Source organism: Pleurodeles waltl, chromosome 1_2 (genome assembly GCF_031143425.1).
Source record: "Pleurodeles waltl isolate 20211129_DDA chromosome 1_2, aPleWal1.hap1.20221129, whole genome shotgun sequence".
Lineage (NCBI taxonomy): Eukaryota > Metazoa > Chordata > Amphibia > Caudata > Salamandridae > Pleurodeles > Pleurodeles waltl.
This window is the reverse complement of record NC_090437.1, coordinates 1,334,258,020-1,334,271,305: the sequence shown is the minus strand read 5'-3', so window position 1 is coordinate 1,334,271,305 and position 13,286 is coordinate 1,334,258,020.

The window sequence follows — 13,286 nt, the reverse complement described above, 5'->3', positions numbered from 1 at the left end:
GAACACCCTTATAATTCCCTAGTATATGGTACTGAGGTACCCAGGGTATTGGGGTTCCAGGAGATCCCTATGGGCTGCAGCATTTCTTTTGCCACCCATAGGGAGCTCTGACAATTCTTACACAGGCCTGCCACTGCAGCCTGAGTGAAATAACGTCCACGTTATTTCACAGCCATTTACCACTGCACTTAAGTAACTTATAAGTCACCTATATGTCTAACCTTTACCTGGGAAAGGTTGGGTGCTAAGTTACTTAGAGTGTGGGCACCCTGGCACTAGCCAAGGTGCCCCCACATTGTTCAGGGCAAATTCCCCGGACTTTGTGAGTGCGGGGACACCATTACACGCGTGCACTACACATAGGTCACTACCTATGTGTAGCTTCACAATGGTAACTCCGAACATGGCCATGTAACATGTCTAAGATCATGGAATTGCCCCCCCCAATGCCATCCTGGTATTGGGGAGACAATCCCATGATCCCCCGGGTCTCTAGCACAGACCCGGGTACTGCCAAACTACCTTTCCCGGGGTTTCACTGCAGCTGCTGCTGCTGCCAACCCCTCAGACAGGTTTCTGCCCTCCTGGCGTCCAGCCAGGCTTGGCCCAGGAAGGCAGAACAAAGGACTTCCTCACAGAGAGGGTGTTACACCCTCTCCCTTTGGAAAAAGGTGTTAGGGCTGGGGAGGAGTAGCCTCCCCCAGCCTCTGGAAATGCTTTCATGGTCACAGACGGTGCCCATTTCTGCATAAGCCATTCTACACCGGTTCAGGGATCCCCCAGACCTGCTCTGGCGCAAAACTGGACAAAGGAAAGGGGAGTGACCACTCCCCTGACCTGCACCTCCCCTGGGAGCTGCCCAGAGCACCTCCAGTGGTCTCCAGACCTCTGCCATCTTGGAAACAGAGGTGCTGCTGGCACACTGGACTGCTCTGAGTGGCCAGGGGCAGCAGGTGACGTCAGAGACTCCTCCTGATAGGCTCCTCCAGGTGTTGCTAGCCTATCCTCTCTCCTAAGTAGCCAAACCTCCTTTTCTGGCTATTTAGGGTCTCTGCTTTGGGGAATTCCTTAGATAACGAATGCAAGAGCTCATCAGAGTTCCTCTGCATCTCTCTCTTCACCTTCTGCCAAGTAATCGACTGCTGACCGCGCTGGAAGCCTGCAAAACTGCAACAAAGCAGCAAAGATGACTACTGCGACCTTGTAACGCTGATCCTGCCGCCTTCTCGACTGTTTTCCTGGTGGTGCATGCTGTGGGGGTAGTCTGCCTCCTCTCTGCACTAGAAGCTCCGAAGAAATCTCCCGTGGGTTGACGGAATCTTCCCCCTGCAACCGCAGGCACCAAAGAACTGCATCACCGGTCCTCTGGGTCTCCTCTCAGCATGACGAGCGATGTCCCTTGAACTCAGCAACTCTGTCCAAGTGACTCCCACAGTCCAGTGACTCTTCAGTCCAAGTTTGGTGGAGGGAAGTCCTTGCCTCCCCACGCTAGACTGCATTGCTGGGAACCGCATGTTTTGCAGCTACTCCGGCTCCTGTGCACTCTTCCAGGATTTCCTTTGTGCACAGCCAAGCCTGGGTCCCCGGCACTCTAACCTGCAGTGCACGACCTCCTGAGTTGTCCTCCGGCGTCATGGGACCCTCTTTTGTGACTTCGGGTGAGCTCCGGTTCACTCCACTTCGTAGTGCCTGTTCCGGCACTTCTGCGGGTGCTGCTTGCTTCTGAGTGGGCTCCTTGTCTTGCTGGCCGCCCCCTCTGTCTCGTCACGCAATTGGCGACATCCTGGTCCCTCCTGGGCCACAGCAGCATCCAAAAACCTTAACCACGACCCTTGCAGCTAGCAAGGCTTGTTTGCAGTCTTTCTGCACGGAAACACTTCTGCACGACTCTTCACGACGTGGGACATCCATCCTCCAAAGGGGAAGATTCTAGCTCTTGTCGTTCTTGCAGAATCCACAGCTTCTACCATCCGGTGGCAGCTTCTTTGCACCCACAGCTGGCATTTCCTGGGCATCTGCCCACTCCCGACTTGATCGTGACTCTTGGACTTGGTTCCCTTGTTCCACAGGTACCCTGGTCAGGAAATCCATCGTTGTTGCATTGCTAGTGTTGTTGTTTCTGGCAGAATTTCCCTATCACAACTTCTGTGCTCTTTGGGGAACTTAGGTGCACTTTGCACCCACTTTTCAGGGTCTTGGGGTGGGCTATTTTTCTAACCCTCACTGTTTTCTTACAGTCCCAGCGACCCTCTACGAGCTCACATAGGTTTGGGGTCCATTTGTGGTTCGCATTCCACTTCTAGAGTATATGGTTTGTGTTGCCCCAATCCCTATGTGCTCCCATTGCATTCTATTGTGACTATACATTGTTTGCACTGTTTTCTATTGCTATTACTGCATATTTTGGTATTGTGTACATATATCTTGTGTATATTTGCTATCCTCATACTGAGGGTACTCACTGAGATACTTTGGCATATTGTCATAAAAATAAAGTACCTTTATTTTTAGTATATCTGTGTATTGTGTTTTCTTATGATATTGTGCATATGACTCCAGTGGTATAGTGGGAGCTTTGCATGTCTCCTATTTCAGCCTAAGCTGCTCTGCTAAGCTACCATTTTTCTATCAGCCTAAGCTGCTAGACACCCCTCTACACTAATAAGGGATACCTGGGCCTGGTGCAAGGTGTAAGTACCCCTTGGTTTTCACTACAAGCCAGTCCAGCCTCCTACATTGGTTGTGCACGGTGGGATAAGTACTTGCAACTACTTACCACTTTGTCATATTGTACTTTTCATAAGAGAAAAATATACAAAACAAGTTCAGTGTATGTACACCTAACCAAAAAGTTTTGCTTTTCTTCTCTTACTCTTTCTCTAAGTGCTGAAAAGTACCTCAAAAACTTTCAAAAAGTTCTTAAAAAGTTAAAAAAGTTTTTTTTTCTGTTCCTTAAAAAGTTCTAAAACTTTTTCTTTCTTTTTCTATCCCTTAAACCTTTTCTATCATGTCTGGTACAGGCCAAACTCTTGATCTGGCCAGCATAGCTTATGACAACCTTAGCTGGAAGGAAGCAAGGAGTCTCTGCATAGATAGAGGTTTAGGGGTAGGGAAGAATCCCTCAAGACAACTGTTAGTTAATATGCTCATTGAACAAGATAAGACTTTAGTTGGCACTTCTGGTGAGAAATTAGCTGATGATTTCCACTCTGATTCTGGGGCACCCCTAGGTAAAGGGTTAGAAGGATACCTTCCCAACCTGCCCCTTAGCAGGCCCCCTAGCATAGCTGGTACTAATGTGACTTCACATCACAGTAAAAGTGTTACTTCTCATCATAGTAGGAGTGTGACATCTGTAGGCCAGGCTGTTAGAGTGCCATCTGTTAGGGACAGGTCTCCCTCTGTTCATTCACACCATTTTTCTGTGTCAAGGCATGCCCAACCCACCCTCCCTGAAGACAGAATGTTAGAAAGGGAACTCAATAAATTGAGAGTGGAAGAGTCCAGGCTGAAGCTTAAACAGCAACAGCTGGCTCTAGACAGGGAATCTTTAGACTTAGAAAAAGAAAGACAGAGGTTGGGGTTTGGACCCCATGGTGGCAGCAGCAGTATTCCAAATAGTCATCCTGCAAAAGAGCATGATTCTAGGAATCTGCACAAGATAGTTCCCCCTTACAAGGAGGGGGATGACATTAATAAGTGGTTTGCTGCACTTGAGAGGGCCTGTGTTGTACAGGAGGTCCCTCAAAGGCAGTGGCTGCTTTCCTATGGCTATCTTTCAGTGGAAAGGGTAGGGATAGGCTCCTTACTGTTAAAGAAAGTGATGCCAATAATTTTTCAGTTCCTAAGAATGCACTCCTAGATGGTTATGGCTTAACCACTGAACAGTACAGGATCAAGTTCAGAGAATCCAAAAAGGAGTCTTCACAAGACTGGGTAGACTTTGCTGACCATTCAGTGAAGGCCTTGGAGGGGTGGTTACATGGCAGTAAAGTTTCTGACTATGAAAGCCTGTATAACCTAATCCTGAGGGAGCATATTCTTAATAATTGTGTGTCTGATTTGTTACACCAGTACCTGGTAGACTCAGATATGACCTCTCCCCAAGAATTGGGAAAGAAGGCAGACAAATGGGTCAGAACAAGGGTGAACAGAAAAGTTCATACAGGGGGTGACAAGGATGGCAAGAAGAAGGATGGTAAGTCTTCTGACAAGGGTGGGGACAAATCTAAAAATGAGTCTTCATCAGGCCCACAAAAACACTCTGGTGGGGGTGGTGGGCCCAAATCCTCTTCAAATCAAAACAAAGAAAAGAAACCATGGTGCTATTTATGTAAAATAAAAGGCCATTGGACAACAGATCCCAGTTGTCCAAAGAAAAGCACCAAGCCTCCCACTACCACAACCCCTACTGCTACACCTAGTGCCCCTAGTAATAGCAGTGGTGGGGGGAGCAAACCTACTAATAGACAATCCAAGGGAGTAGCTGGGCTCACTTTTGGTAACTTAGTTGGGGTTGGTCTTGTTAGGGAGACCACAGAGGCTGTGCTAGTCTCGGAGGGGGCTATTGATTTAGCCACCTTAGTTGCTTGTCACCTTAATATGGATAAGTACAAGCAACTTCCCCTAATAAATGGTGTTGAGGTTCAGGCCTACAGGGACACAGGTGCCAGTGTTACCATGGTAATAGAGAAACTGGTCCACCCTGAACAACACCTACTTGGTCACCAGTACCAAGTAACTGATGCTCATAACAACACACTTAGCCATCCCATGGCTGTTGTAAATCTCAACTGGGGGGGGGGGTTACTGGTCCAAAGAAAGTTGTGGTTGCCTCAGATTTACCTGTAGACTGTCTACTAGGGAACGATTTAGAGACATCAGCTTGGTCAGATGTGGAGTTGGAGGCTCATGCAGCAATGCTGGGCATTCCAGGGCATATTTTTGCTTTAACCAGGGCTCAGGCCAAAATGCAAAAAGGACAGGGTGACTTGGATCCTGGAAGAATGGACCAAGTGCTCCCTAAAGCTAGGGTTAGTAAAGGTAAAACACTACCTACTATCCCTCCCTCTACAGTGGATTCAACTTCTGAGGAAGAAGAATTTCCACCCTGTGCAGAACCTACACCAGAGGAGCTGGAAGCAGACACTGCTGAGCTTTTGGGTGAAGGGGGGCCTGCCAGGGAGGAGCTGAGTGTGGCACAGCAGACCTGTCCCACACTAGAGGGTCTAAGGCAGCAAGCTGTCAAACAAGCAAATGGGGATGTCAGTGACTCTTACAGAGTTTATTGGGAGGACAATCTTTTGTATACTGAAGCAAGGGATCCTAAACTTGGAACTGCCAGGAGATTAGTGATTCCTCAGGAATAAAGAAAGTTCCTCCTAACTCTAGCCCACGACATTCCCTTAGCTGGACATTTGGGGCAAATGAAAACTTGGGACAGGCTTGTCCCCTTGTTTCATTGGCATAGAATGTCTGAGGACACAAAGGAATTTTGTAAGTCCTGTGAAACCTGTCAAGCCAGTGGCAAGACAGATGGCACCCCAAAGGCACCCCTTATTCCACTGCCTGTGGTTGGGGTTCCCTTTGAAAGGGTAGGGGTTGACATAGTTGGCCCCCTTGACCCTCCTACTGCTTCAGGCAATAGGTTTATCTTGGTGGTAGTGGACCTTGCCACCAGATACCCTGAAGCAATTCCTCTAAGGACCACTACAGCTCCTGCAGTGGCAAAGGCCCTCCTGGGAATCTTTTCCAGGGTGGGCTTCCCAAAAGAGGTGGTATCAGACAGGGGAAGCAATTTCATGTCTCCTTACTTAAAGGCCATGTGGAAGGAATGTGGTGTGACATACAAGTTCACCACACCCTATCATCCACAAACAAATGGACTGGTTGAGAGGTTTAATAAAACTCTCAAAGGAATGATAATGGGACTCCCTGAAAAACTCCGCAGGAGATGGGATATCCTGTTACCTTGCCTCCTTTTTGCTTACAGGGAGGTACCCCAAAAAGGAGTGGGCTTCAGCCCCTTTGAACTCCTATTTGGACACCCTGTGAGAGGTCCCATAACACTTGTGAAGGAGGGTTGGGAACAACCTTTAAAAGCTCCTAAGCAAGACATAGTGGACTATGTACTTGGCCTAAGATCCAGAATGGCTGAGTACATGAAAAAGGCCAGCAAAAACCTTCAAGCCAGCCAAGAGCTCCAAAAGCAATGGCATGACCAGAAGGCTGTTTTGGTTCAGTACCAACCAGGGCAGAAAGTGTGGGTCTTGGAGCCTGTGGCCCCAAGAGCACTCCAAGACAAATGGAGTGGACCCCACATTATTGTTGAGAAAAAGGGTAAAGTCACCTACTTAGTTGACTTAGGCACTGCTAGGAGTCCCCTTAGGGTGCTCCATGTCAATCGCCTGAAACCCTACTATGACAGGGCTGATCTCACCCTGCTCATGGCAACAGATGAGGGACAGGAAGAAGAGAATGACCCTCTCCCTGATCTCTTCTCTTCACCAGAACAAGATGCTCTAGTGGAAGGTGTAGTACTGGCAGATTGTCTTACTGCTGAGCAGAAAGACCACTGCATAAATCTTCTGGGTCAGTTTTCGGAACTCTTTTCTACTGTGCCAGGCACCACTTCTTGGTGTGAGCACACTATAGATACTGGAGACAGCTTGCCTGTCAAAAGTAAGATCTATAGGCAGCCTGACCATGTCAGAGACTACATAAAACAAGAGGTGCAGAAAATGCTTGAACTGGGAGTGGTTGAGCACTCTGAAAGTCCATGGGCCTCTCCTGTGGTACTGGTACCAAAACCTCATTCCAAAGATGGAAAGAAGGAAATGCGGTTTTGTGTAGACTATAGAGGTCTCAACCAAGTAACCAAAACTGATGCTCACCCTATACCCAGGGCAGATGAGCTCATAGATACACTGGCATCTGCCAAGTATCTAAGCACCTTTGATTTGACTGCAGGGTATTGGCAGATCAAGTTATCAGAGGATGCAAAAGCAAAAACTGCATTTTCAACCATTGGAGGCCATTACCAATTCACAGTAATGCCTTTTGGATTGAAAAATGCACCTGCCACTTTTCAAAGGTTGGTGAACACAGTCCTGCAAGGGCTGGAAGCTTTTAGTGCAGCATATCTAGATGATATAGCTGTCTTTAGCTCCAGTTGGGATGATCACCTGGTCCACCTATGGAAAGTTTTGGAGGCCCTGCAAAAGGCAGGCCTCACTATCAAGGCTTCAAAGTGCCAGATAGGGCAGGGGAAAGTGGTTTATCTGGGACACCTGGTAGGTGGAGAACAGATTGCACCACTTCAGGGGAAAATCCAAACTATTATAGATTGGGTTCCCCCTACAACTCAGACCCAGGTGAGAGCCTTCTTAGGCCTCACTGGGTATTACAGGAGGTTCATAAAGAACTATGGCTCCATTGCAGCCCCTCTTAATGACCTCACATCTAAGAAAATGCCTAAAAAGGTATTGTGGACAGCTAGCTGTCAGAAAGCTTTTGAGGAGCTGAAGCAGGCCATGTGCTCTGCACCTGTCCTGAAAAGCCCCTGTTACTCCAAAATATTCACTGTCCAAACTGATGCATCTGAATTAGGGGTAGGGGCAGTCTTATCACAACTTAATTCTGAGGGCCAGGATCAACCTGTTGCTTTTATCAGCAGGAGGTTGACCCCTAGAGAAAAGCATTGGTCAGCCATAGAGAGGGAGGCCTTTGCTGTGGTCTGGGCACTGAAGAAGTTGAGGCCATACCTGTTTGGTACTCACTTCATTGTTCAGACAGACCACAAACCTCTACTTTGGCTAAAACAAATGAAAGGTGAAAACCCTAAATTGTTGAGGTGGTCCATATCCCTACAGGGAATGGACTATACAGTGGAACATAGACCTGGGAGTACCCACTCCAATGCAGATGGACTCTCCAGATATTTCCACTTAGACAATGAAGACTCATCAGGTCATGGCTAGTCTTATTGTCCTTCGTTTGGGGGGGGGGTGGTTGTGTAGGAAAGTACCATCTTGCCTGGCATGTTACCCCCATATTTCACTATATATATGTTGTTTTAGTTGTATGTGTCACTGGGACCCTGCCAGCCAGGGCCCCAGTGCTCATAAGTGTGCCCTGTATGTGTTACCTGTGTTATGACTAACTGTCTCACTAAGCCTCTGCTATCCAGAACCTCAGTGGTTATGCTCTCTCATTTCTCTCCAAATTGTCACTAACAGGCTAGTGACCAATTTTACCAATTTACATTGGCATACTGGAACACCCTTATAATTCCCTAGTATATGGTACTGAGGTACCCAGGGTATTGGGGTTCCAGGAGATCCCTATGGGCTGCAGCATTTCTTTTGCCACCCATAGGGAGCTCTGACAATTCTTACACAGGCCTGCCACTGCAGCCTGAGTGAAATAACGTCCAAGTTATTTCACAGCCATTTACCACTGCACTTAAGTAACTTATAAGTCACCTATATGTCTAACCTTTACCTGGGAAAGGTTGGGTGCTAAGTTACTTAGTGTGTGGGAACCCTGGCACTAGCCAAGGTGCCCCCACATTGTTCAGGGCAAATTCCCCGGACTTTGTGAGTGCGGGGACACCATTGCACGCGTGCACTACACATAGGTCACTACCTATGTGTAGCTTCACAATGGTAACTCCGAACATGGCCATGTAACATGTCTAAGATCATGGAATTGCCCCCCCCAATGCCATCCTGGTATTGGGGAGACAATTACATGATCCCCCGGGTCTCTAGCACAGACCCGGGTACTGCCAAACTACCTTTCCCGGGGTTTCACTGCAGCTGCTGCTGCTGCCAACCCCTCAGACAGGTTTCTGCCCTCCTGGCGTCCAGCCAGGCTTGGCCCAGGAAGGCAGAACAAAGGACTTCCTCACAGAGAGGGTGTTACACCCTCTCCCTTTGGAAAAAGGTGTTAGGGCTGGGGATGAGTAGCCTCCCCAAGCCTCTGGAAATGCTTTCATGGTCACAGATGGTGCCCATTTCTGCATAAGCCAGTCTACACCGGTTCAGGGATCCCCCAGACCTGCTCTGGCGCGAAACTGGACAAAGGAAAGGGGAGTGACCACTCCCCTGACCTGCACCTCCCCTGGGAGGTGCCCAGAGCTCCTCCAGTGTTCTCCAGACCTCTGCCATCTTGGAAACAGAGGTGCTGCTGGCACACTGGACTGCTCTGAGTGGCCAGGGGCAGCAGGTGACGTCAGAGACTCCTCCTGATAGGCTCCTCCAGGTGTTGCTAGCCTATCCTCTCTCCTAAGTAGCCAAACCTCCTTTTCTGGCTATTTAGGGTCTCTCTTTGGGGAATTCCTTAGATAACGAATGCAAGAGCTCATCAGAGTTCCTCTGTATCTCTCTCTTCACCTTCTGCCAAGGAATCGACTGCTGACCGTGCTGGAAGCCTGCAAAACTACAACAAAGTAGCAAAGACGACTACTGCGACCATGTAACGCTGATCCTGCCGCCTTCTCGACTGTTTTCCTGGTGGTGCATGCTGTGGGGGTAGTCTGCCTCCTCTCTGCACTAGAAGCTCCGAAGAAATCTCAAGTGGGTTGACGGAATCTTCCCCCTGCAACTGCAGGCACCAAAGAACTGCATCACCGGTCCTCTGGGTCTCCTCTCAGCATGACGAGCGAGGTCCCTTGAACTCAGCAACTCTGTCCAAGTGACTCCCACAGTCCAGTGACTCTTCAGTCCAAGTTTGGTGGAGGTAAGTCCTTGCCTCCCCACGCTAGACTGCATTGCTGGGAACCACGTGTTTTGCAGCTACTCTGGCTCCTGTGCACTCTTCCAGGATTTTCTTTATGCACATCCAAGCCTGGGTCCCCGGCACTCTAACCTGCAGTGCACGACCTCCTGAGTTGTCCTCTGGCGTCGTGGGACCCTCTTTTGTGACTTCGGGTGAGCTCTGGTTCACTCCACTTCGTAGTGCCTGTTCTGGCACTTCTGCGGGTGCTGCTTGCTTCTGAGTGGGCTCCTTGTCTTGCTGGGCGCCCCCTCTGTCTCCTCACGCAATTGGCGACATCCTGGTCCCTCCTGGGCCACAGCAGCATCCAAAAACCCTAACCGCGACCCTTGCAGCTAGCAAGGCTTGTTTGCGGTCTTTCTGCACGGAAACACTTCTGCACGACTCTTCGTGACGTGGGACATCCATCCTCCAAAGGGGAAGTTTCTAGCCCTTGTCGTTCTTGCAGAATCTACAGCTTCTAACATCCGGTGGCAGCTTCTTTGCACCCACAGCTGGCATTTCCTGGGCATCTGCCCACTGCCGACTTGATCGTGACTCTTGGACTTGGTCCCCTTGTTCCACAGGTACCCTGGTCAGGAAATCCATCATTGTTGCATTGCTAGTGTTGTTGTTTCTGGCAGAATTCCCCTATCACAACTTCTGTGCTCTTTGGGGAACTTAGGTGCACTTTGCACCCACTTTTCAGGGTCTTGGGGTGGGCTATTTTTCTAACCCTCACTGTTTTCTTACAGTCCCAGCGACCCTCTACGAGCTCACATAGGTTTGGGGTCCATTTGTGGTTCGCATTCCACTTCTAGAGTATATGGTTTGTGTTGCCCCAATCCCTATGTGCTCCCATTGCATTCTATTGTGACTATACATTGTTTGCACTGTTTTCTATTGCTATTACTGCATATTTTGGTATTGTGTACATATATCTTGTGTATATTTGCTATCCTCATACTGAGGGTACTCACTGAGATACTTTGACATATTGTCATAAAAATAAAGTACCTTTATTTTTAGTATATCTGTGTATTGTGTTTTCTTATGATATTGTGCATATGACACCAGTGGTATAGTGGGAGCTTTGCATGTCTCCTATTTCAGCCTAAGCTGCTCTGCTAAGCTACCATTTTTCTATCAGCCTAAGCTGCTAGACACCCCTCTACACTAATAAGGGATACCTGGGCCTGGTGCAAGGTGTAAGTACCCCTTGGTACTCACTACAAGCCAGTCCAGCCTCCTACTTGGTTGTGCAGCGGTGGGATAAGTACTTGCAACTACTTACCACTTTGTCATATTGTACTTTTCATAAGTGAAAAATATACAAAACAAGTTCAGTGTATGTACACCTAACCAAAAAGTTTTGCTTTTCTTCTCTTACTCTTTCTCTAAGTGCTGAAAAGTACCTCTAAAACTTTCAAAAAGTTCTTAAAAAGTTTAAAAAAGTTTTTTTTTCTGTTCCTTAAAAAGTTCTAAAACTTTTTCTTTCTTTTTCTATCCCTTAAACCTTTTCTATCATGTCTGGTACAGGACAAACTCTTGATCTGGCCAGCATAGCTTATGACAACCTTAGCTGGAAGGAAGCAAGGAGTCTCTGCATAGATAGAGGTTTAGGGGTAGGGAAGAATCCCTCAAGACAACTGTTAGTTAATATGCTCATTGAACAAGATAAGACCTTAGTTGGCACTTCTGGTGAGAAATTAGCTGATGGTTCCCACTTTAATTCTGGGGCACCCCTAGGAAAAGGGTTAAAAGGATACCTTCCCAACCTGCCCCTTAGCAGGCCACCTAGCATAGCTGGTACTAATGTGACTTCACATCACAGTAAAAGTGTTACTTCTCATCATAGTAGGAGTGTGACATCTGTAGGCCAGGCTGTTAGAGTGCCATCTGTTAGGGACAGGTCTCCCTCTGTTCATTCACACCATTCTTCTGTGTCAAGGCATGCCCAACCCACCCTCCCTGAAGACAGAATGTTAGAAAGGGAACTCAATAGATTGAGAGTGGAAGAGTCCAGGCTGAAGCTTAAACAGCAACAGCTGGCTCTAGACAGGGAATCTTTAGACTTAGAAAAAGAAAGACAGAGGTTGGGGTTTGGACCCCATGGTGGCAGCAGCAGTATTCCAAATAGTCATCCTGCAAAAGAGCATGATTCTAGGAATCTGCACAAGATAGTTCCCCCTTACAAGGAGGGGGATGACATTAACAAGTGATTTGCTGCACTTGAGAGGGCCTGTGTTGTACAGGAGGTCCCTCAAAGGCAGTGGGCTGCTATCCTATGGCTATCTTTCAGTGGAAAGGGTAGGGATAGGCTCCTTACTGTTAAAGAAAGTGATGCCAATAATTTTTCAGTTCTTAAGAATGCACTCCTAGATGGTTATGGCTTAACCACTGAACAGTACAGCATCAAGTTCAGAGAAACCAAAAAGGAGTCTTCACAAGACTGGGTAGACTTTGTTGACCATTCAGTGAAGGCCTTGGAGGGGTGGTTACATGGCAGTAAAGTTTCTGACTATGAAAGCCTGTATAACTTAATCCTGAGAGAGCATATTCTTAATAATTGTGTGTCTGATTTGTTACACCAGTACCTGGTAGACTCAGATATGACCTCTCCCCAAGAATTGGGAAAGAAGGCAGACAAATGGGTCAGAACAAGGGTGAACAGAAAAGTTCATACAGGGGGTGACAAGGATGGCAAGAAGAAGGATGGTAAGTCTTCTGACAAGGGTGGGGACAAATCTAAAAATGAGTCTTCATCAGGCCCACAAGAACACTCTGGTGGGGGTGGTGGGCCCAAATCCTCTTCAAATCAAAACAAAGAAAAGAAACCATGGTGCTATTTATGTAAAATAAAAGGTCATTGGACAACAGATCCCAGTTGTCCAAAGAAAAGCACCAAGCCTCCCACTACCACAACCCCTACTGCTACACCTAGTGCCCCTAGTAATAGCAGTGGTCGGGGGAGCAAACCTACTAATAGCCAATCCAAGGGAGTAGCTGGGCTCACTTTTGGTAACTTAGTTGGGGTTGGTCTTGTTAGGGAGACCACAGAGGCTGTGCTAGTCTCGGAGGGGGCTATTGATTTAGCCACCTTAGTTGCTTGTCCCCTTAATATGGATAAGTACAAGCAACTTCCCCTAATAAATGGTGTTGAGGTTCAGGCCTACAGGGACACAGGTGCCAGTGTTACCATAGTAATAGAGAAACTGGTCCACCCTGAACAACACCTACTTGGTCACCAGTACCAAGTAACTGATGCTCATAACAACACACTTAGACACCCCATGGCTGTTGTAAATCTCAACTGGGGGGGGGGGCGGAGTTACTGGTCCAAAGAAAGTTGTGGTTGCCTCAGATTTACCTGTAGACTGTCTACTAGGGAACGATTTAGAGACATCAGCTTGGTCAGATGTGCAGTTGGAGGCTCATGCAGCAATGCTGGGCATTCCAGGGCATATTTTTGCTTTAACCAGGGCTCAGGCCAAAATGCAAAAAGGACAGGGTGACTTGGATCCTGGAAG